Below are 24,000 nucleotides of genomic sequence, written 5' to 3'. Positions count from 1 at the left end.
GAAAACAAATTGATTGTTAGGGTTATGACCAGCTGTGTAGCGGGTCTTTTCTTTTTTTTTCTTGCATTATATGACCAACTGTGTAGCGAGTCTATATAAAAAAATAAAAAAAAATATGACCAGCTGTGTAGCGGGTCTCTTTCTCTTTACCTTATTATATGACCAGATGTATAGAGGGTCTAAAAAAAAAACCAGTTGTGTAGCGGGTCAATTTTTCGTTTAGCTTGAGGACTAGCAAAATGTAAGTGTGGGGGAATTTGATGAGCACGCAAGTGTGACGCATTTTCACCCATAAATATATTAGATGGGACTCATTTTATCACTAATAATCTTGTTTTAGTTGTTTTTGGAAGAATAAGCTCTTGTGGAGAATTGGCTCGAAAAGTTGTTAAAGGCACCCCAGAGGGCATTTGGTAAGCGAAATCCCACTTTGGATAAGGGGCACTCAATTACTAAGGGGCACCTCCTTTACTATTCACACCCCTGGTATGGTTAAGGGGTACTCCATCTTCTTCACGGCCAGAAAGAATTTTTTCGGGAATATTTCAGCTGAAAGTTTTGGTTTTGGTTACTGCGAGATTCCCTAACTTGATTCTGGCCGAGATTTATTGAGATCTTTTCGTTGGATTTGGTTGAGAAGGCCATGTTTCATCCAAACAGGGAAGGTATATGAGTTAAAAGAGAAGATTTCACGTAATACTCATAAACTGGGAAAGTAATAACTTCTTGATATTCTGTTTGATTTTCTGGAGTTGTTTACGGAGAGAATTTGGAAGATTGTTACAGCTCAGAATTGCATAAAAGAAAGAAGCTGGCATGTGTCTGCAAAATGTTTACACGGTCTGAGATGATTATAGCAGCATGTTGGAGTATGCAGCCTTTCAAAAAGATGCATGAGAATCAAAAGCATAGAAGAAAATAAGGGAAGTTATCTTCGTCTAATGGCAGTAGAGAATAATGATTAAAGAGAGGATTATTCGCATTAAACTCGAGATATTTGGGTGTTGTTGGAATATAAATAGGTGTTCGGGGTCACAGAAAAGGGTATCGAGTGATCGGGGTAAAGAACAGAGGGTTGCAGAGCAGATATCTCTGCTGCTGCAGAGAAGAAGAAGAAGAACAATTGACGTCCATTGACTGTCGCAGAGAACTGTCGTTTATAAACAGTACTCGTAACAGTCAATTTGGCACGCTTATTTTGAATTTGCAACAACTCCTGTAACGTCGATTTCTGTAACGATCTTCCAGCGTTGTAGATTCATTGTATTATTAGTTTTCTTTAATAAAAACACCATTTGAGCTATGAATTATATTTTTTAGTGTGTTTTTATCATGAGAAGCTAGACCCCTACACTGGGTCGACGGAGGAAGCCGAATATCATAAATGGGTGAATTTATTTTATTCTTTATTTGACTTTTGCACTAATTAAATTTAGAATTATGATTTTGATTAATTAGTTATCATTTTATTTGATGGTCATGCTTGCTTAGATGTTTGATGTCCCATGCTTACGATTTATAACTAATATTTTGAGAATCTACCTTGGCGAAAATAAGAGTCTGTGTTACTTTATTTATTGAGCGATAATTGTTGAGAATAAATAATTGAACCTCATGTTATGAATTCGGTGGAATCCTAGTCCCAGTAAATCTCTCTTTTATTTATTATTTTATTTAAACCTTTAAATTTAGTCTTGACAGGTCTTAGAGTTCGAATCTTATCACTACAACACTTTAAAAACCCGATCAATTTTGGCGCCGCCGACGCGGATTTGTTTTTAGATTAATTTTTTAGGTTTTTTTTTTGTACAGTATTTTCATTTTTTTTTAGATTGTTTTTTTCCTTTTTATGCGTTTCTTTTTGTATTTCTTTTCAGGGACATTTTGAGGATGATGACTTCTTCTGGGGAGACGTCACCTAAGATGACGCTGGCGGAATATAAGCTTAGAAAGTCAAATTATCATGAAACCTCATCTGGGATGACGCTTGTTGAATATAAGCGTAGGCAATGGTATGGAGTTTCTGCTTCACATGAGGTAAGTGAAGAATCCCCGCTAATGATATATGAGAAGTATTACAAATACACACCACTTAGTTTGGAACAAAGATTGAGGATTCTGGAATGCCAAAGATTATTTAACGATGATGATGATCAGTCTTGTAGTGACTCCCTATTCCAGACAGAATTTGTAGATGACCCTGTGGATGATTGTGTTGATCATTTTCCTAATTCCATAGACGAATCCATCCCACAAGATAATTCACCCAACTTAGAGGTTGTTTCTAGACCCCTAGACTTCCAAAAGTTGCCTAATTTAGGGTTAGAATTGTGTGCTTCTAAAGTGTTGTTGGATTACTTTGCATCTAAGTACCTAGAGGACTTGCCTATTCCTGATATCGTGCATGAACCAATCGATATTTCCCTAGTTCCAATACTATCCCCATATTTTGTTCTATAATCACTTCCATGTGAAGTAAAAACTAGGTTTGGGGGTAATCCTCTATTTCAGACAGTTTCAATGTCACCATATTTTCATAACATAATTGTGAAGCTGTCGTTTGTAAATACTGTATTTTGGGTTGATCTCCAAATTTTCAGGCTGTTAATTTTTGGGGATCCATTTCTATACATTCCAGTAGGTATATTTACTTTATTTTATTTTTATTTTGGTTTACTTTTTGCATTTCCCATATTAATATTGCGTTGGATGACTCAATTACATTGAGGACAATGTAATGTTTAAGTGTAGGGGAGAGGTAAACTTTTTACTTTGTTTTTGCAGGAAATTCCTTCCAAATCATGACCAGTTGTGTAGCGAGTTTGTTCCTTTTTCTTGCATATTATGATCAGCTGTGTAGCGGGTCTAAAAAAATAAAAATAAAATTGAAAAAATATAAAATGAAAACAAATTGATTGTTAGGGTTATGACCAGCTGTGTAGCGGGTCTTTTCTTTTTTTTCTTGCATTATATGACCAACTGTGTAGCGAGTCTATATAAAAAAATAAAAAAAAATATGACCAGCTGTGTAGCGGGTCTCTTTCTCTTTACCTTATTATATGACCAGCTGTATAGAGGGTCTAAAAAAAAAACCAGCTGTGTAGCGGGTCAATTTTTCGTTTTGCTTGAGGACTATCAAAATGTAAGTGTGGGGGAATTTGATGAGCACGCAAGTGTGACGCATTTTCACCCATAAATATATTAGATGAGACTCATTTTATCACTAATAAACTTGTTTTAGTTGTTTTTGGAAGAATAAGCTCTTGTGGAGAATTGGCTCGAAAAGTTGTTAAAGGCACCCCAGAGGGCATTTGCTAAGCGAAATCCCACTTTGGATAAGGGGAACTCAATTACTAAGGGGCACCTCCTTTACTATTCACACCCCTGGTATGGTTAAGGGGTACTCCATCTTCTTCACGGCCAGAAAGAATTTTTGCGGGAATATTTCAGCTGAAAGTTTTGGTTTTGGTTACTGCGAGATTCCCTAACTTGATTCTGGCCGAGATTTATTGAGATCTTTTCGTTGGATTTGATTGAGAAGGCCCTGTTTCATCCAAACATGGAAGGTATATGAGTTAAAAGAGAATATTTCACGTAATACTCATAAACTGGGAAAGTAATAACTTCTTGATATTTTGTTTGATTTTCTGGAGTTGTTTACGGACAGAATTTGGAAGATTGTTACAGCTCAGAATTGCATAAAAGAAAGAAGAAATATTCTCGGAATATTTGGATATCTTTGGAAACTGGCATGCATCTAACAGCTAAAATTTACTTACCATATCACTAATGTTCCATTAATTTTTCATAAGAAATAGTTTATCAATTTTCCATAGTAAATGTCAATTATGAATGATATCTAGAATACAAAACAAAGCTTGGCTAAGTTAGGCTAGATAAAGAACGGCCGAGATTTGTCTAGGAGGGATAAATCCACGGACGTGGTTTTTTCAACTAACCATTATAAATACTTTATTAATTAGTGTTCTGTTAATTACATGATTAATTAATTTTTCATGATAAATGTTCATCTAATGAATCTAATAAATACATATTTTTATTAATAAATAAGTTTATTAAAAATTATATATATATTGATCGGTAAAGAATTTGGTACTGGCGAGTTTCGAACTCAGGTAACTGGTATCATCACCCAATGACTTTACCACTGTACTACAGTGACCCCGGTTGAAAATTATATAAATAATTTTTAATGGTGGTAGTGAAAGAAGCAGTGGGTGATGGAAACAATGACGAGTGTTTGTGAGTGGTGGAGGTGGTAACATTACTGGTGGTGGAAAAATATTGGGCGTGACTGGCTTTTACGTAAAGTGGTGGATGTTAGTGAATAGTAGTGGACAATAATAGTTTCGTGTCTTTATAAAATGGGCAACATTTTATTGCGATAGATGTAGTTGGTTGTTTTTAGCACAACTGGTAAGGACAAAACACAAATATTTTGAGGAGGATACTAAATCATATAAGACAATATGATCATGACCGCTGGATCACCCAAATGGTATCCCAACTATTTATAGTACCGGATCGAATAAATCACGGTTTTTAGTATTAAAATAAAATTGATTACATTTCTAGAATACAAAACAAAGTTTGGACAAGTTAGGCTAAATAAAGAACGATCAAATTTATACTTGCAGAACATAAATCTACCGCTACAAATGATCACGTTTAATTAAAATTTAATAATAAATGTTCAATTGATATTTCATAATAAATGTTTCTTTAATTAATCAAATGAATATATTTTTGTTGATACATAATAAATTTATTTGATACTAACCATATCAGTAAGCATTAATGGTGGTTGTGATGGTGGGCGTGGGTGAGGATAATGGTGGTGGGTATTGGTGAGACTGGTGGAGTGGTGACGATAATCTGGTGGTGGAAGAAGTAGTGGTAGTAGGGTGAGAAAAGGAGTCCTAAGATAGGTAAATTAAGCACTAATGGTGGTTTTGATGGTGGACGGTGATGGTGGATCGACGGTGGGGATAATGATGATGGGTATTGGTGAGACTGGTGGAGTGGTGACGATAATGTGGTGGTGGAAGTAGTAGTGGTAGTAGGGTGAGAAATGTTGTCCTAGGATAGGTAAATTATTTAGTCATCCTTGGTTAATTTTTCTTTTTTTTTGTTTTAATTTGATTTTAGTTTTCAAATTACTTTTCTAATTATTTTTTGACATTAAAATAATTTTTAAAGAACACGTGATTGGGGGATATAAAAAAAAATTGGGGGATATGCATTACTTCCCCCAACCAGTAGTGTCTGTTAAGGGGTGATTTTTGGGTATCCAAATACTAAAATACCCTTTGGTTAATTAAAAAACATTATGAAAAGACTATAATATCCTTTATACTAAAACTTAAAATCCAAAAACAAAATCAGTTATCCCCCATTCTCTCAAATCAGTACCGGCGCTCTTAGGGTTTAGGGTTTTGAATTTTTTTTCTTCCATCTTCCTCTTCTTCATCCGTTCTTCATCGACGATTAATCGTCGATTAACCTACCTGAATCATAACAATGCCTCCACGAAAGAAACCAACTGCCCAATCGAACTCAAAATCGATTGCTCAACAGAAATTACAGGAAAAGCTTGCTTTGATTGCTCAAGAGAAAGAAGAAGAGGAAGCAGCCAACCCGGACAATCAACCTCTCGCAAACATGGGTTCTGTGAGAAGGTAAGTGCTTCTGAATTATTCTGTAAGTGTTTTAATCGATTTAAGGCAGTGGGTTTAGGTTAGAATCGCGAACCTTAATTCAAACAGTTGAGTTTCAGTGAGTACCTGCACTGAAATATGTATGAATACAATGCTGGTATTGGGTTACGACATTCAATCAAGAATGAAAACAGTGTCGGTATTAAGTTACGGCTTAGATGTTAGCATGAATGCAATGCCGTTTCCAAACCCAGGGTCACATGAAACTGAATGAGATGTACCAGCATAGAAATTGGGTTGAATACTATGCCGGTTTTAGGTTACGGCATTCCTTAATAATAATTCGAGTATGCCTGTAGTGGACTTAAATCTTACAGAAACACCTATGAATTTGTCACAAGTACCGGTATAGGTTTTAGGTTGCATTGTATGTCGGTACCCAGTTACGACATGGAATTGATTTATTTCGAGAGTGACGGTAGTGATCTTTTGTTATCCAGGAGAATTACATATGATTACCGGCATTGTCGATAGATAATGTTCACCGCCGGAACAATGTACCGACAAGAGTTATTTGCTAATTTTCTATGCCGGGAGCTATGTACCAGCATGATTTGTTTAAGTGAGTCTATGCTGGTACTAAAATTGAAAATGAGTTGTCTTATATTCATTTCGTGTGCTTATGATATAGGTCAAAATCCAAGGAAGCTAACAAAAGAAAAACTAAAGATGTTGTCACTAAGAGAAGAAGGAAGGACGGTCTTGATACTCCTCAATCTCTGCCTCCTCGAGGGAAAGACAAAGGTCGCAAAAAGCGTTTGGGGGCTGATACAAGAGGGATAATTTGGGAGAGTGGTGGTGACCGTAGTCTACTTGTAATCCGTGAACCTACTGGAACTGTTGAGGACGATGAGCATGATGAAGAGGAAAGTGAGGAGGAAGATGATGAGGTTCATCCAAGTCAATTAGCAAGCCAAGCGAAGTTGGTGGGCCAAGTCAACAACCAACGTGGGCCAAGGCAAGGGCAAGGGCATAGTCAAAGTGAAAGTTAAAGGTTCTCACCTTCCTCACATTGATGACATGATACCTGACCTTGAACGTGGTAGAATTTGGGGTGAAACTCCGGAACCGAAAAAGCTATTTGGATATAAGGACTCGTGGGCTCGTACTATCTATCAAACCTATGTAAGAATTTTTTATCTTGTACATATGTATTATTGTGTATTTATGTAGGATCATAAGAAGGCTGTGCGTGTTTGTATTGTCTTAATTGTATTGTCTCCTAATTGTAGGATCATAATAAGGCTGTGCGTGTTTGTCGAAACCAAGCCGCGGATGGTTGGAATTTTTCTGAGGAATGTGAAGAGGTCCAAACAATACTAAGGGATTCTGGTCTTTATGCTTTGGTTCAAAATTATGTGAAGCCTGATTCTGTGACTGTCAATTGCTTCGTCGAAAGGTATCATGGTGAAACTGATACCATGCACTTCCCTTTTGGGGAGATGACCTTCATCCCTGAAGATGCTCAGAACATTCTAGGCTTGAATGTTATCGGCAAAAAAATTGTAGAAGGAGTTGAGTGTTTGGACCTAGAATGGTCGAAGTTGCATGCTCTGACTAACAAGTTGTTTGGTTGGGACTACAAAACTTCTGTGGATAGCTTCTATGTATCCAAGTCTAGTAGTACAGAGACATTCAAGCTGACGCTGCTTAAGAAGAAGTTTGAAAGAACAAAGGAAATAAGTTTGGAGGATGGATGGGACCCTAAAAAAATTCGTTATACAGCCGCTGCGTACCTATTATACATCTTGGGCATTAAGGTATTCCCTGACACTAGTGGAAACAGGGTTAGTGCTAACTACCTTCAGTACTTGGATCCATTGAAAGATGTCTATAACTATTCTTGGGGAACCGTGGTAATGACACATTTGATGACGGAGATGAGAAGGGCCTCTACGGCTAAAACAAACCAATTTGTTGGGAATTTCACTCTACTGCAGATAATTTTGTAATGTTTACACGGTCTGAGATGTTGGATTATGCAGCCTTTCAAAAAGATGCGTGAGAATCAAAAGCATAGAAGAAAAAAAGGGAAGTTATCTTCGTCTAATGGCAGTAGAGAATAATGATTAAAGAGAGGATTATTCGCATTAAACTCGAGATATTGGGTGTTGTTGGAATATAAATAGGTGTTCGGGGTCACAGAAAAGGGTATCGAGTGATAGGGGTAAAGAACAGAGGGTTGCAGAGCAGATATCTCTGCTGCTGTAGAGAAGAAGAAGAAGAACAGTTGACGTCCATTGACTGTCGCAGAGAACTGTCGTTTATAAACAGTACTCGTAACAGTCAATTTGGCACGCTTAATTTGAATTTGCAACAACTCTTGTAACGGTGATTTCTGTAACGATCTTCCAGCGTTGTAGATTCAATGTATTATCAGTTTTCTTTAATAAAAACACCATTTGAGCTATGAATTATAATTTTGAGTGTGTTTTTATCATGAGAAGCTATACCCCTACACTGGGTCGACGGAGGAAGCCGAATATCATAAATGGGTGAATTTATTTTATTCTTTATTTGACTTTTGCACTAATTAAAATTAGAATTATGATTTTGATTAATTAGCTATCATTTTATTTGATGGGTCATGCTTGCTTAGATGTTTGATTTCCCATGCTTACGATTTATAACTAATATTTTGAGAATCTACCTTGGCAAAAATAAGAGTCTATGTTACTTTATTTATTGAGCGATAATTATTGAGAATAAATAATTGAACCTCATGTTATGACTTCGGTGGAATCCTAGTCCCAGTAAATTTCTCTTTTATTTATTATTTTATTTAAACCTTTAAATTTAGTCTTGACAAGTCTTAGAGTTCGAATCTTATTTACAACGACAATTAAAAATATCATCACATGGGGAAGGTCGGCATGGTGGGGCCAAGTCCAGTGGCGCGGATGGCTTGGCATAGTGGGGCCAAGGGTTTGGTGCAGACGACTTGTCATGGTGGGGCCAAGGCAAGGTGCGGTTGGCTTGGCATGGTGGGGCCAAGGGTTTCGCATGCCATTGGCGCATGGTGCGGCTAGCATGGTTGGGGCCAAGGCAAGGCGCGGTTGGCTTGGCATGGTGGGGCCAACGGTTTGGCATGCCATTGGCGCATGGTGCAGCTAGCATGGTTGGGGCCAAGGCAAGGTGCGGTTGGCTTGGCATGGTCGGGACAAGGGTTTGGCATGTCATTGGCGCATGGTGCGGCTAGCATGGTTTGCCATTGGCACATTGATGCGGCTGGCATGGTTCACATGCATTGGCGCGGAGATGTGGCTGGCATGGTTGGCATGCCTTGGCGCGAAGATGTGGCTGGCATGGTTTTCCATTGGCACAGTGGTGCGGCTGGCATAGTTGGCATGCCTTTGTGCGGAGATGTGGCTGGCATGGTTGGCATGCCTTGGCGCGGAGATGTGGCTGGTATGGTTTGCCATTGGCACAGTGGTGCGGCTGGCATGGTTGGCATGCCTTGGCGCGGAGATGTGGCCGGCATGGTTTTCCATTGGCACAGTGGTGCCGCTGGCATGGTTGGCATGCCTTGGCGCGGAGATGTGGCTGGCATGGTTTGCCATTGGCACTGTGGTCCGGCTGGCATGGTTGGCATGCCTTGGCGCGGTAGCATGAGAATTAGGGTTTGGCATAGATGATGTCGGTCAATGTTAAGGGTTCTTCCGTGGAACATGACACCTAAAAAAAGGTACCTTGGTAATTCTTACGTAGGTATGGTGAACGATTCAATAAATGTGCTAATGGTCATAGTGACGTCATGTCAGTTGTACGGTTTTATGATTTTAACCCTAAGCTAAAAACCACCATCAACATTAAGTCCCCTGCTTAGCTCGGAACATGATCATTGTCGGAGGTAAGTATAAGATGGTGTCGGGCAAGGAAAAAAATCAAAACGACAAGTCGTGGAAAGATGGTCAGGAAGGTCTGACTAACCTTTTCGAGAGGTAAGGAGAGTCCATGATCCTCGTGTTTGGCGGCCTTGCGTAGATTCTATACGTTGTGTAAACCGTGAAGTGGTGAGATGAAGATCTTCGGCTTAGTCTGGTTATGCATCACCTTGGATGGGTTAGGGAACATCATGACGCTGGCTTGGCGAGTTGTCGGTGTTGGTGCGGCAAGTCATGGCACAGACGGCTTGGCATGGTGGGTCCAAGGAAATGACGCAGTTTGGTGAGGCAAAGCATGCGCGGACGGCTTGGCATGTGGGGCCAAGGCATGGCGCGGTCCTGGCGAGGCAAGCATGGCGGAAGGCTTGGCGTGGTGGGGCCAAGGCAATGGCGGACGGCTTGGCGTGGTGGGGCCAAGGCAATGGCGCGGACGGTCTTGGCATGGTGATTGGTCTTCGCGGGTCCGATTGCCTCTTTTCCTTACTTGACTCAAATGGGAAGTCCTTTTCTTATTCAAACTCCCAAGTATCACGCCTATAAAAGGAGGGCCGACCTCTCCTTTTACTTCACACCTATATTTTTTTTATTCTGGACGTGTGGTAACAGTAAAGCGGACGAGCGAATCCCAGGTATGTCTTCCAATACTTCCTCCTTAACTTGATTTTCTTGTTGTTGTTTTTTTGTGTTAGTGCAAACCCTAGCTATAGGCGTACCTTTTCATGAACTTGTAGAAATGTCGTACTTCTGCGTTGGTATGAATCCTAGCCGTAGGTATGCTTTGCACGAACTTGTAGTAACATTTAGGCGTGAATACCGTAGTGATGTTGGCCGCCTCAATTACCGTGCAAAGTAGGCATGCATGAGATGGTAATTATCATTCCCTTCCCGTGAAAACCTATCTTCTAGGGTTTACTCATTTTTCCTGGTGTGACCGTGTGTATGGTTCCCGTGGTAAGGCGCGCCTCCTCGGCCGGGCGCAAATTTCCCGCTGTAGGGTATGGTCTTGGCATGAGGTGGTGATGCAGGGTCTGTCAGTCCCCATTTCTTTGCCTATGCGCATTATGACTTTAAAAAAAATTGGCTTTCGTCTAGGATGGATCTCCTGTGTCTGATAAAATAATTTCCATGCACTTTCCGTAATAATTTCTCTTCGTATTGTTCCATTGTAGTTATTTCGAAGGTGGAAGTAGCGTGAGAGAATTTTCGTTAGGATGTCATTTGAGAAAAGTTCTGCCGTACCGAAAGATGTTGGCGATTCCAAGACAAACATAGATGATGAGTTCTTTACAATATCCGCCACGATCAGGAGAAATCATCCCAAGTATGTGTCGATTCTTCTGACTGGTCCGGAAAGTGAAGGAGAGTCCCGGTCGGTCCGTCCAGGAGGTGTAATAAGGTTTTGTCTTTAGAGGAAAGAGTATCGTGCTTCTCCAATTGGCTTTAAAATCTATGTGAGTCCATTGCGTCCCTTTGAGAAATGGATGCGATTCATGATGAGCCAGGAATGTGTAAAATCCAGTTTGACCAAGGCGCGGATCATTGATGTTGTCGCGGCTTCCGCAGTGCTTCAAATTAGGAAATATATTTCAGGCTTGGTTGCTTTTATTTCCAGATGGTGTCCAGACACTCACACGGCCATATGCAGGTGGGGTTAAATGACTATCTCCTTAGAGAGCGTGGCCGTGTTGTTGTACCTTCCTGTAATAGCAAACCTCAATGTCAAATTGTCTGCAGATGAAGAAGAAATGCACGCCGCTCTGGTTGTGAAATCAAAAGGATTCGTTCGGAAAGAAAACGAGACGAGGTGCTTCTATGGCAGGTGGGTGTCTCAGTGGTTTCCCGATGAGTTGGAGACGAATCATAAGAATAGTACGCTTCATGTCGCGGCGTTCTTGGATCTTTGGTTATTTAAAGATATTTTCGATGATGGCTCGGGTAAGAAGGAGATAAGACAGGAACTTATCAAGTTTTACATAAAATTGGCAAAAGGTGTCGTTCTCCTTATTGGTGGCTTGTTTCTTGGTTCTTTGTACACACACTTGGATCAGCTAGTCGCGGACATGTGCGCTTAAAATTGTTACATGAAAGTGGATTTGTATATTCATGCCGCCTTTTTCCAAGCGTGGACGTGGGAGCACTTCGAAAGGTATGCTCCAAAACCGTTGGACGTACTTCCCGAGTCTTGGGGTGGCTCTAGGATACTGCGCTGGTCGAATAGGCGCCCAAAGATTGGTTCGAACCTGGTTGGATTCCTTGACAACTCGCACACGGTCAATTTTCGTCCATGGGCTCCGGTGTATGCGTCCATAACTCAGATCAGTACCTTTTCTCCTGCTCCGAGCATGTCTTTGTCTTCTGATAAAGAGGATATGAGTGTTGGAGAGATGGTGTTCATGCGAAGCTGCACGCCCGGTTATGTGCCATCTTTCTTTAGAGGATCTTGCAAAGCAGTCTCTTACAATATCGATAGGGCGGCTCGACATATGTGTTTTGACCAAGGGGTCCCACTTGTTCGTCAGCCGGTTGTTCTAGAAGTATCGTTGCCAACTGTTCTCGATGCTATTGTTCTTGTGTCAGGTAAAAGTTTCCCTTTCCTTCTTGCGGAAAGAAATCCATCAACAACCTCCAAATATAACAAATTTTGGCAGGATGAGTTTCTCGTTTTCCAAGGATTCGTGAATGATGTGGTAGAAAACCGTCGCGGTAAGCCTTCTCCTGCGGTTTTAGCGGAGCATCCACTGCTGAGGGATCCTTCTTCGCCCAAGAGAAAATACTTTAGCCCGAATGCAGATAGTCCCCAAGTTAAGGAGCGAAGATCTAAAAGCCGTGCAGATGGTTCCCAGTTAGTTTCGACAGCCCTACCGACTTTCAGTTCGTCCAATATGCGGGTACGTGTGATTTTCCTCTTGACTTTAGTTGGATCGTGTATATCCTTGTTTCTTTCCTCAGTATCCGTCTTTGTATCTTTCCTAGGGTCTCAGCAGCGTGAACGCCTTTACCAAACTTGCAAGAAGTTAGAAAACATCGCTTCTCTAGACAGAGGGTGGCGGTGCTGAGCCTATCCGTGGCGATGGGGAACCCGAGAAGGATGAAAGCTCAGAGTTCAGTGATGGTGAGAGTAGTTATTCCGACAACAGTGCTGAATCTTCCTCTAGCCAGTCTGAAAGCGAATCAGTGAGTCTCCCGCATGTTTTTTTTTTCTCTTTGGAAATATCTACTCCGTGATGTCATAGGGGGAAACCGTTTCTGAAGATGTCCCTGAGACGGAGACTGATGGTGATACAACTTTGTCTCCAATTGTGGCAGCCGCACCGGGCGACCTTGGAATGGATGTTGATCGAGATGAAAACGTCGTTGTGACTCAAACAATGGAGAGTACTCCAGTGGCCGTAGGTGCAATTGTCGTTAGGAATCCCTTGTCGGTTGCTGATGTAGATGCGGGCGCCATTTTCAACCCTCCATACCTGGTTCCTTATCTGAATCATGTGTTGATCGGGGGATTTAGCGTGCCAGCCAAACATGCGGCGCTATACACCAAGATATGGGAAAGCTACGGACATATCTCCACGACCAAGAAGGTTACTAGTCGATTTGCCTTAGTTAAGCGTGTGGAGGAAGCTTTATCTTCGATTGACGACATGTGCAACGTGACCGGTAATACTGTTTCTGAGGATGTAATCTCGAGCTGGAGGTTCCATCGTGACATATGTGTAAACTTCAAGTTCAATTCTCCTTGGTTCGTTGAAGGTTTCTCTGAGGTTGAAAAGTTGCTGGCCGAAACAGCCGAAGGTCCTTCTGCGGATATGGTAAAGAAGCAGGAAGCGAAAGTCGAAAAATTGTCCAGGAAGCTGAAATTGAAGAGGGCGGCTCTCCAAAGCACGAAGGAGGCTCTTGCTAAGAAGAGCAAGCAACTATTGAAAAACTTTCCTTGAATGTATTTCTGTCTTCTGAACTTCTTATTTTTAGGTTTTTTTTTTGAAAGGCAAATGAAACGCCTAGTTTATAGTTTTGATTTCCTGGATTTTTGGGTTGATAGAAAAATGTTACCTTAAGGGTTTTGGATTATTCTTTTGGAATGAATTTTTTTGGAATGGATTGTTTTGGGAATGATGTTGTCTTGGTTACGATTGCAAGTGACGCAAACATCCCAGGAAAACCATGGAACCGTCATAATTGCGTGTCGGTAGATGACATGGGGTGAAATATAACATGGCTATCGGTTTCATCATTCCCGTGAAAACTTGAAATATCAAACCATGTATTTTGTCTAGGTAATACTTACTCGGTTTTTCAGGTCTCCTGATGAAAACATAATCTTCCGGGTGTAAGACCGAGTTTTACGGAAGGCATCGCCGTGGATGTGGAAAGTCCCCAGTCGTCTCATCTGATAGTCGTCGATCCCTGGTTGGATCGTTCGCTTTTAACCTCTAGGAAGTCCCCAGTCATCCCTCGCCGTGTCAAGACTGATAATCGGGTCGTCTGGTAACTGAGTCGTCGATCCCTGAGCGGAACGCCTGCTTCTACCGCCTTGATGTCTAGGTCGAAGCATGAGATCGATGGTCGAAAATTGACATTGAACTGAAAGATCAATCTCCCACTGTGGTCGCCAATTGTTTGAGGGTGAAAACAGTTTCTGCTAGTTTCGGTAATTTCGTGTGATGTGGGTGAGAAACAAATCTAAACCCTAAACAATGTACTGCAAGGGAGTACTTTAGATTCGAGAGATCAATCTGTACAAGTCCGGCCTAAACCAAGAAATGTCCGTTCCAGACTTGCTTCAGTTACAAAGTGGAGGAGAAGGGTTGGTTTTGGGGAGGGAAGCGAAGAGAGTGTTGATACCAGAATAGTTGATTCTGGAAGAGTAGTTGTTTTGTGACTTGTATCAGAAAGTGGGAAGCTAATAGATGGGAAAGCTAGCAAATGTTTTCTGATTGTTGTATGCTCCTGACCAGAACTTGTTGTTCGGTGGAAATAGGTAATGCCTATTTATACAAGTCGAAGTGAAACGTACTCTGGTCTCATTAAGAAATGGAAAACGGGTGAGTAAATGGGAGGAGGTGGTAACCGGTAACGCTTGGAATTAATGTTCCATAAAAGAAAGCGTTTCACCATTACTCCTTGTATTTACTAACCGCCTCATCCTTATGACACTTTATTATAACGGGCGTAATGTACGCCACACGTTGTAAACCGCCAAACCAATACCCAATGAGCATCCCCCAGTTTGTGACATGCGTTGATGTCTCGAGTGTTTTTGTGGAAAATATGTAGCACGTTGTTGTTTTCTGTAAAGTTGAGCTTGAGAGACTTTCCGGCTCGGTTGTGACCTTCGACGGTCGAGATTTTGCATCTTAAGAGGAAAGGTAGCCGTTGATTATTGCAACCCTTCGTTTGGTAGCCAGTGGCATGAAAGCATGATCAGTATGGATTTAATATGGCCTAGTTTAGGCGCGGCCAAAAGTTAGGGCCAAAGGTTGCCATGCGTTAGCTGGTAACCTTGGATGGCTAAGATCTGCACCTTAGATGAAAAAGTGGTCGTTGATTGTTGCAGGCCTTCGTTTTGGTAGCCGCATAGGAAAGGCCGACATGATATGGAACGGCAAGGTGGTTGGCATGCCATTGGCACGGTTTGGCGTGGCCAAAACTAGGGTTTTGGACCAAAGGTTACCATGCGCTGTCTGGCGACCTTGGACGGCTAGGATTTGTATTTAGGATTGAAGGGTGGCCGTTGATCATCGCACGCATTCGTTTTGGTAGCCGCATAGGGATGGCCGGCATGGTATGGCGCGACAAGGTGGTTGGCATGCCATTGGCACATGTGGCATGGCATGCCTTTGCGCGGTTTGGTGTGGCCAAAACTAGGGTTTTTGGCCAAAGGTTACCATGCGTTGTCTGGCGACCTTGGACGGCTAGGATTTGCATCTAGGATTGAAGAGTGGTCGTTGATCATCGCACGCCTTCGTTTTGGTTGACGCATAGGGAAGGCCGGCATGGTGGTTCGCATGCCATTGTCACATGTGGCATGACATGCCTTGGCGCGGTTTGGTGTGGCCAAAACTAGGGTTTTGGGCCAAAGGTTACCATGCGTCGTCTGGCGACCTTGGACGGCTAGGATTTGCACCTTGGATTGAATGGTGGTTGTTGATCGTCTCATACCTTTGCTTTGGTAACTGCATAGGGAAGGCCGGCATGGTATGGAGAGACAAGGTGGTTGGCATGCCATTGGCACATGTGGCATGGCATGCCTTGGTGCGGTTTGGCGTGGCAAAAACTAGGGTTTTGGGCCAAAGGTTACCATGCGTTGTTTGGCGACCTTGGACGGCTAGGATTTGCATCTAGGATGGAAGCGTGGTCGTTGATCGTCGCACGCCTTCGTTTCGTTAGCCGCATGGGGAAGGCCAGCATGGTGGGGCCAAGGCCAATAGCGCGGATGGCTTGGCATAGTGGGGCCAAGGGTTTGGTACGGACGTCTTGGCATGATGGGGCCAAGGCAAGGTGCGGTTGGCTTGGTATGGTGGGGCTAAGGGTTTGGCATGCCATTGGCGCATGGTGCGGCTAGCATGGTTTGGGCCAAGGCAAGGCGCGGTTGGATTGACATAGTGGGGCCAAGGGTTTGGCATGCCATTGGCGCATGGTGCGGCTAGCATGGTTGGGGCTAAGGCAAGGTGCGGTTGGATTGGCATGGTGGGGCCAAGGGTTTGGCATGCCATTGGCGCATGGTGCGGCTAGCATGGTTGGCATGCCTTGGCGCGGTAGACATGGATGGCATGGTTTGTCATTGGAACAGTGGTGCGGCTGGCATGGTTGGCATGCCTTGGCGCGGAGATGTGGCTGGAATGGTTTGCTATTGGCACAGTGGTGCGGCTGGCATGGTTGGCATGCCTTTGCGCGGACATGTGGCTGGCATGGTTTTCCACTGGCATAGTGGTGCGGCTGGCATGGTTGGCATGCCTTTGCGCGGAGATGTGACTGGCCTTGTTTGCCATTGGCACAGTGGTGCGGCTGGCATGGTTGGCATGCCTTGGAGATGTGGCCGGCATGGTTTTCCATTGGCACAGTGGTGCGGCTGGCATGGTTGGCATGCCTTGGCACAGAGATATGGCTTGCATGGTTTTCCATTGGCACAGTGGTTCGGCTGGCATGGTTGGCATGCCTTGGCGGGGAGATATGGATGGCATGGTTTGTCGTTGACACAGTGGTGCAGCTGGCATGGTTGGCATTCCTTGGCGCGGTAGCATGAGAATTAGGGTTTGACATAGATGATGTCGGTCAATGTTAAGGGTTCTGTCGTGGAACATGACACATAAAAAAAAAGGTACCCTGGTAATTCTTACGTAGGCATGCTGATCGATTCAATAAATATGATAATGGTCATAGTGACGTCATGTCAGTTGTATGGTTTTACGATTTTAACCCTAAGCTAAAAACCACCATCAACAACAGGACATCTGGGATGGTTGCTACATTCGCTAGTCTGGGTAAATTTCATGTAGATATATTGAACGGCTCAATAAATATGTTGGTAGAGAGGTTAGCACTCACGACACCGTTTCCTTGCAGAGTGACATCACATCAGATGCAAGGTTTTACGATTTTAACCCTAAGCTAAAAACCACCATCAACGCTTCTTTTCCAAAACTATTATCCCACAAATAAGCTTCATATCTTCCAGTCAATTTATGTCTATTAACACCAAGGTATTGAGAAGTTCTTTGACCATAAGTATCAAATGATTTCCTTGGAACTGGTTTTCTAACAACACTACCATTTTTGACAACTCTTGAACGTTTCCTAGTTGATGTTGGTTGTTGTTGGTGGTGGAATGAACCCTTGAAGACCGAAGATCGACAAAGACATAAGGAGAACTTATGTATCAGTATATGAACAATGAACCCTTCTATTTTACCCACTACACCATCATTCTATCTATTGAGACTATGTCGTATGACTTATAGTAGATTAACAAAGAAGATGTTTTGAGTCAAGCTTGTCTTGTGAAAAATATCGAAACATGATCTAGTAATTGGATGTTCAAAGGTCCTTAACAATATTTTCTATGAATTAATTTATGATCGGTTGAAAATTTTCCATGCAAATGAATATATCACTTGGGAGTGTTTCAAACATCAAAAGAGAAAAATATGAACTTACATGAATTTCTACTCAGGTAAGGTTGGCAAAACAGTTCGCAAACCACAAGTTCAGTTGGGAACAGTTCACGAACCTGGTTGGTGAGCCGTGGTGAACTGATTTTAATAAGTTGGATTGATTGTCTAACAACTGGCGAACCCAGTTCACGAACCGAGGTCAACTGAGTTCGGTAGTCTAGTAGGGTTGGCGAAACCGGAGCACGAACCGAAGCACCCTTACTTGTGAACAAGCCTTACAGTTGGCGAACCGTTGTATCAACTTGCACGACAACGTTTAGCGGATTCTTAAAGAATTATTATTTTAATATGTTTAACATTAATAGAACTCTCTTAAACACTTCTAATACATCATTGATTTATTAAACACTTATGTGTTTGAATCATGATTAATTTCTTAGGTGGTTAAATGAACATCAAGTAGATTGTAGTTCTTTATTTAAATGAACATCAAGTAGATTTTAGGTGTTTAAATGAACTCTCTTAATTTCCAAACCGAACAGTCATTATACACGGTTCAGTAACCGAACCTACGTGTATAATCTTTTATTGTAGTTGGAAGACATATTGTTTGCTTGATTATCAAGTTATCTTAGTTAGAATTATAAGCTAACCATGGTCTTTGAAAACTATAAATAGAGCATCTTTGTCAACTGGTGAAATTAATCCCTGACACTTCGTGTTCTAGTTTATCATAAAGTCGCCTCTATTGACCTTTTATGTATACGAATAAAAAGTCTGTGCCAGGGGATTCGTGAACCCAGATCTGACTATCTTTACCTTGATAGTTCGTGAATCCTAATCTTGTTTTTCTGTTATCGAGGTTTTTTTAATCTCTTACAGGAAAGATATATACTAATCACAAAGTTCTATTCATCTCAGACTTTGTGGTTCCTCAAGAAAAATATCTAAATACTGATCTTAGTTGATCTTTCGACGATTTTTCTTGAGAGGTGGTTAAGAATCTAGGATGCTCTTCGGGAGTCGTAAGTTTCGTATTTTTGAGGTTTACTAGCTTGCTATTGCAAACAGATTTCCAAACCTTGATCTTTGATCTAAACAGAAATGAAATTGGCTTATCTGTTAGAGGCAGATTGGTATCAAAAGTCTTCACTTGAACTGTTAGGATGTAAAGGACGTCAGCTAAGGGAATCAAGTGCGTAGAACCTTGCGAGGTTCAAGAGATGTAAGGAGCGTGACTGTAACTGAATCGCTTGGAGGTTGGATTCGGTTTCAATTACATTCCATTCCGAAGTCTGATAGTATGCTAGTGTCTGTAACGGTTGAATACAATGTTGTATTCAATCTGCACGAGGTCCCGGGGTTTTTCTACTATTACGGTTTCCTCGTTAACAAAATTTCTGGTGTCTTGTGTTTTTGCTTTCCCGCATTATATTGTTTATCTTTATAATTGGATTTACAAAGGTTTGTACGTATTCAATCTAATTAGATACGTCCACTTAATTATAATCAATTACGAGACTAGTTTCTTGTAGAATTTGTATCTTAAAAGATAGATAACAAGTTTCACTTGGCAGAATTCCAATTGAATTATTTTGATACGACTATATTGATCTTGGATATTGATTTTTAAGATCGTTCAAGTACTCTGCTTAGCAATCAGGTTCATGGACCTTGTGTCTACATACATAGTGATTTAGTACAGGTTGAGATATTCACTCTATATATATTTTCAAGGGTCGTTAAGTTGGTATACTTGAAATTGTGTTAAGTTTTATCTACAACATCGGGTAATTTCACAGTTAAATCCATGCACTCAAAATTAAATGAAAGAACAATTAACAGTTATAACTTAGGTCTTTCTGACTCTTTTTGGAAAGGTCTATGGGCTTTAGACCTGTCTCAAAGAATAAAAAAATTCACATGGAAGTACCTTTAGAATGCAGTCTCTATAAACCTCAAGTTATACAGATTTGTGAAAGATGTCTCACCTGAGTGTACCTTCGGTTGCGAGGAAAACGAATCCATAAAACACATATTCTTCCACTGTCAATATGAAAAATTAGTATGGGCTACAAGTCCATATCCATTTGAGTTAAACTTTAGTATTTCAACCATATTTTTAGATATCTGCAAGGATTAGATAGAAAAGGCCAACTTAGTCCTGCTTATAGAAATTATACTGAAATTTTTTTGGTTTATATGGAAAGAAAGATGTAAAAGAATGTTAGAGCATTGTTCGGTTGAACCCACCAAGCGTTGGTATGTCAAGTTTGGTTGTCATATTTTAGTGAATCAAAACTCATGTTAAGAGTCGCTTGATTATGTACTAGAGTCAACTTCGTATAGGTTAGCTTGAAAGTATTAGGATATGATACATTACAAGTATTGCGAAGTCTTGAAGATGTGAAGAAGCAAGGAGCTACAACGACAACAATCATCCTTAAACTTGAGGTTAGTGATATTTGACTTGAATTGTTTCATTCCCTAATGTATCTTTCAAGTCGTGCATATTGAAAACATAACTGCGAAGCATATTTGAACTCTAGATAGACATAGTATTAAGGAATACAATACGAGGTTTATTGCTTAACCATTAAACTTTGTAGATAAGACATCGCCATAATTATTTGAATGCTATTGTGATTATGTATGGGTATGAGGTGAGGATTTCATCCTAGGGAATAATGTTTACATGTGTTCTAAGGAAGTAAGTTCATAAACTTGTTTGTGGACCGAAAAGGAAATTGCCAGGTGTTATTGGTTTTGTTATTCATTGCATATGTTATGAACAACCAATATGTGTGATAGAGTATAACCGCTCACAACTTGTTGTGTTCTTGGTAGAACTATTCACAAAGGCCTGACTTATGTATTGGTATAACTTTTATTAGTAAAACCGATCTTAAGTAATCACCTATGGTATGATCGGATTTTGTATGTCTGACCAATTAAAAGGAAAGGGGAACCGATCCTTGTAAGGGGTGCAGTACACCAAAGGGAACCGATCCTTGTATGGGGTGCAGCAAGGTTTATAGAAGAAAGGGGAACCTATCCTATGGATATGTGCAACACGGTTTTAGGTAAAGGGGAACCGATCCTATGGACATGTGCAACACATATAAGTTAGATACCATATATATGTGGGGAACCGATCCTAGTACCTAGTCAACCGAATTTTTGGAAAGCTAGTGTGACTATGCACATTACTCACATGGAGGTAGAACCTAAACTTGTTTTGGTATAACCGTAAACCCGTGATTGTGATTGAATGCTGGTTTGATCAATCACATAGTTCTTGAAAGTAAGATGGACCAATTCTAAACTTGTTTGGAAGTGTCACAAATCGGTTTCAAGGTTGTAAGTGTGAAAGAGAACTTACAAAGTTAAGATGTCGACAAACTTTGAACACGTGATGTGAATGTTTATTTATTTAATTGTTCAAAGATATTCCTTAACGGCTAAGGGAAGAGAATCTCATGATCGAAACATAAGTAAGTTAAGAATCTTTTAATTAAGGTTATTAATTTCATTTTGTAAGGAAATTACAGAATTAGTAATGTGCATTTACTAATTAGATTTTACGAGAGATTTCGATCGTTATTTTTGGGCAGAGCATTTCCAGGAATTATGAAAACCGAATCTGTGCTTTTATGAATATCTTGAGAATATTTTCGGTTTTGGAAATTCCTTGGTGTCCAAACTTCCTTGTCTATAAATACTCGAAGTTTGCCTTTCTAGCAAACTAATCCTTCGTAACAACAGATTTACTCTTTTATTGTTGTTACTGGTGTAGCCACCTATTCAGAGAGGAGAGTAACCTAATTAGGCGAAATCTCTTACGACCGCTCAGTTTAAAGGCTTCTTTGGGATTAAGAAGTTCTAGCGTGTACCGTTGGTGGGAAACTAGATAATTGTGGTTTATCTTTTGTTTTTGATTGATTTGATTGATTAACGGTGGTTGAAATCTGATTGCACCTAGTTTGTTTATTCTTGAGAATCTTCTCTTCTGATATAAGATTCACTCAAACTAGTTCAGAGTTTCGACAGGGATCTTTAGAATGTTGTTAGTTATAAAGACGATCTTGTGATAATACATTGTTAACAGACTCCGTTCTGTGCGTGATTGATCATAAGAGATTCAAGTGATTGTGTGCAGGTTTTTATTGAAGATTTAAGAAGATTTGAAGACAAAGAAGATATTGAAGATCTGACTTGGGTTTTATAATCTTTGGTGTGCACAATACTTGTTTCGGTAAAAGAGGATCCAATTGATAATCGGTTTATCCTTGTGGTAGATTGGATTGATTAATTGAGTAGATCAGCATCAACACGATTCTTCGGATTAAACGTGTTGTTGGCTTAATCTTAATCGATTACCTTTGGGTGATTGAATATAAGATAGATCTAAGGACCTGACGAAGGATTTTATGTTAAGATAAACGGAAGAGCCTTTGTCCCAATCATATCACTTGGTTGAATAGAGTTGATACCAAACATATTTGTTGTTCCTTTACTGTTTGGAATACGAACCAAAGGAATTGTTCCAAGTACGTGACTTATTTATAAGTTGGAGGCGAAGGAATACAGAAGGAACTAGGTGAACTATAGGGTTAGTTACTTGGTCTCAACTATATGAAGTTAGTGTAATTTTGTGTAGCGGCTTAATCCTGAGAGTATTCAATTATGGACTAGGTCCCGGGGTTTTCTGCATTTGCGGTTTCCTCGTTAACAAAATCTTGCTGTGTCATTTACTTTTATATTCCGCATTATAATTGTTTTGTTATAATTAAAGTAAATTACACAAACGTTGATTCCTATTTACTTGATAAGCAATCCTATTATGTTTGGTTAAGTCCGAACCTTTGTATCAAGTAAACATACTTCGTTGTTGTATTGTCTCGATCTCGAATCCATAGACGATCACACGAAGTGTGAACCGATTAGTTGTATTGTCTCGACTCAGTCTATAGACAATCACTTTCGGAGAAATGACTTATAGGTAGGAAAAGTTTTAGCTTGAGGTATATTTGGGTACCATCGCCTTTTCTTAGAACATTTGAAAATAAGCAACAATCTTATTTAATACCGAGGCACTTGAACTTCTGGCATAAAGAGAAATATAATGTCGCAAACAATTTGGCCAATCTACCTGGAAATATAACATCAACTCAGAAGGCTCCCATGAGACTTCAAAGTAAAATTAACTTAGATGCAGCTTGGGTTTCAGAAATTGTACTAGCAGTTTTTTCCTTAATTCTCAAAACTGATGCAGATAACTTTGAACAAGGAAGAGCATGACCCATCTCAACATCATTTCTTGAAGAAGAAGAAGCACTAAGACTTCTACAGGCAGCTAAATGGGCAAGAGAATACATATTTTCAAATTTCAGTATTGAGGGAGATTATAAGAACCTTCTTGATTACTTGAAAGGCTTACCTTCCCAGATAACTTGGAAGACTCAAACTATTATGGAGGAAGTAAAACAGGAAATTAACTTTTGTTCAAACTTCTTTGGTTTTTTGTTTGTTCCTAGATCAGCAAACAATGTGGCTGATGTTCTAGCTAAAGAAGCTAAAGCTTTTAGAAATGTTCTCAATTGGGTTAATGTCCTTCCGTCTTGTATTGTTCAAGCTTTAGAAGTAGATAAATCAAATGTTAGGAAATAACCTGCTATCCCAACATTCGAGGGCTCTACTCATTCTGATGTAAGGGTTGCTAACTCCCTAAGTTATCTTTTTAAATGACTATCTAATTTACAAATAAATAAATAAATCAAAAGCTAAACTAAATCATTTAAAAAGTTTTCTCCCTCGAGGATTTTCTTTCCTCCCTGTAACAGAAATCCTTGTAGGTAACCTTGTTAAATAGTCCACATCGCCTAGGGAAACCTGGGTCGTATGCTTAATAAGCCTCGGACAATTCTATCCTTGTAAGCCGATTTTCGAGGTTAGTTAGGGCCGAGGATTCCTGACATGGTATCAGAGCCAGACCCCTCTCAACGCTATCCGTGTGTCCGTGGTTTCCGTACAACTCCGTCTCCACCTGTGTATGTTAGTGGTTTCCGTACACTCCGTCTGTATACCCCAAATCGTTGAAGGGGGTGTTAAATAGTCCCATATCATCTAGGTCAACCCGGTCGTGTGCTTAATAAACCTCCGACAACTTTATCGGTTTATCGTAATAAACCGGTTTTCGAGGTCAGTTGTACACGAAGATTCCCGACAATCTTAACAGCAACATCATTTTTTTTTTACCGAGGAACGGTC

General features: G+C 40.5%; 1 pseudogene; it reads right to left on the bottom strand.

Annotated features, from left to right (window-relative positions):
- Positions 1 to 23,108, bottom strand: part of LOC113305375 — a 51,641-nt pseudogene extending 28,533 nt beyond the window's left edge.
- Positions 23,109 to 24,000: the final 892 nt, after the last annotated feature.

The sequence above is a fragment of the Papaver somniferum genome, chromosome 8 (genome assembly GCF_003573695.1).
Source record: "Papaver somniferum cultivar HN1 chromosome 8, ASM357369v1, whole genome shotgun sequence".
In the NCBI taxonomy this organism is placed as follows: Eukaryota; Viridiplantae; Streptophyta; class Magnoliopsida; order Ranunculales; family Papaveraceae; genus Papaver; species Papaver somniferum.
This window is presented reverse-complemented; position numbering and strand designations above follow the sequence as displayed.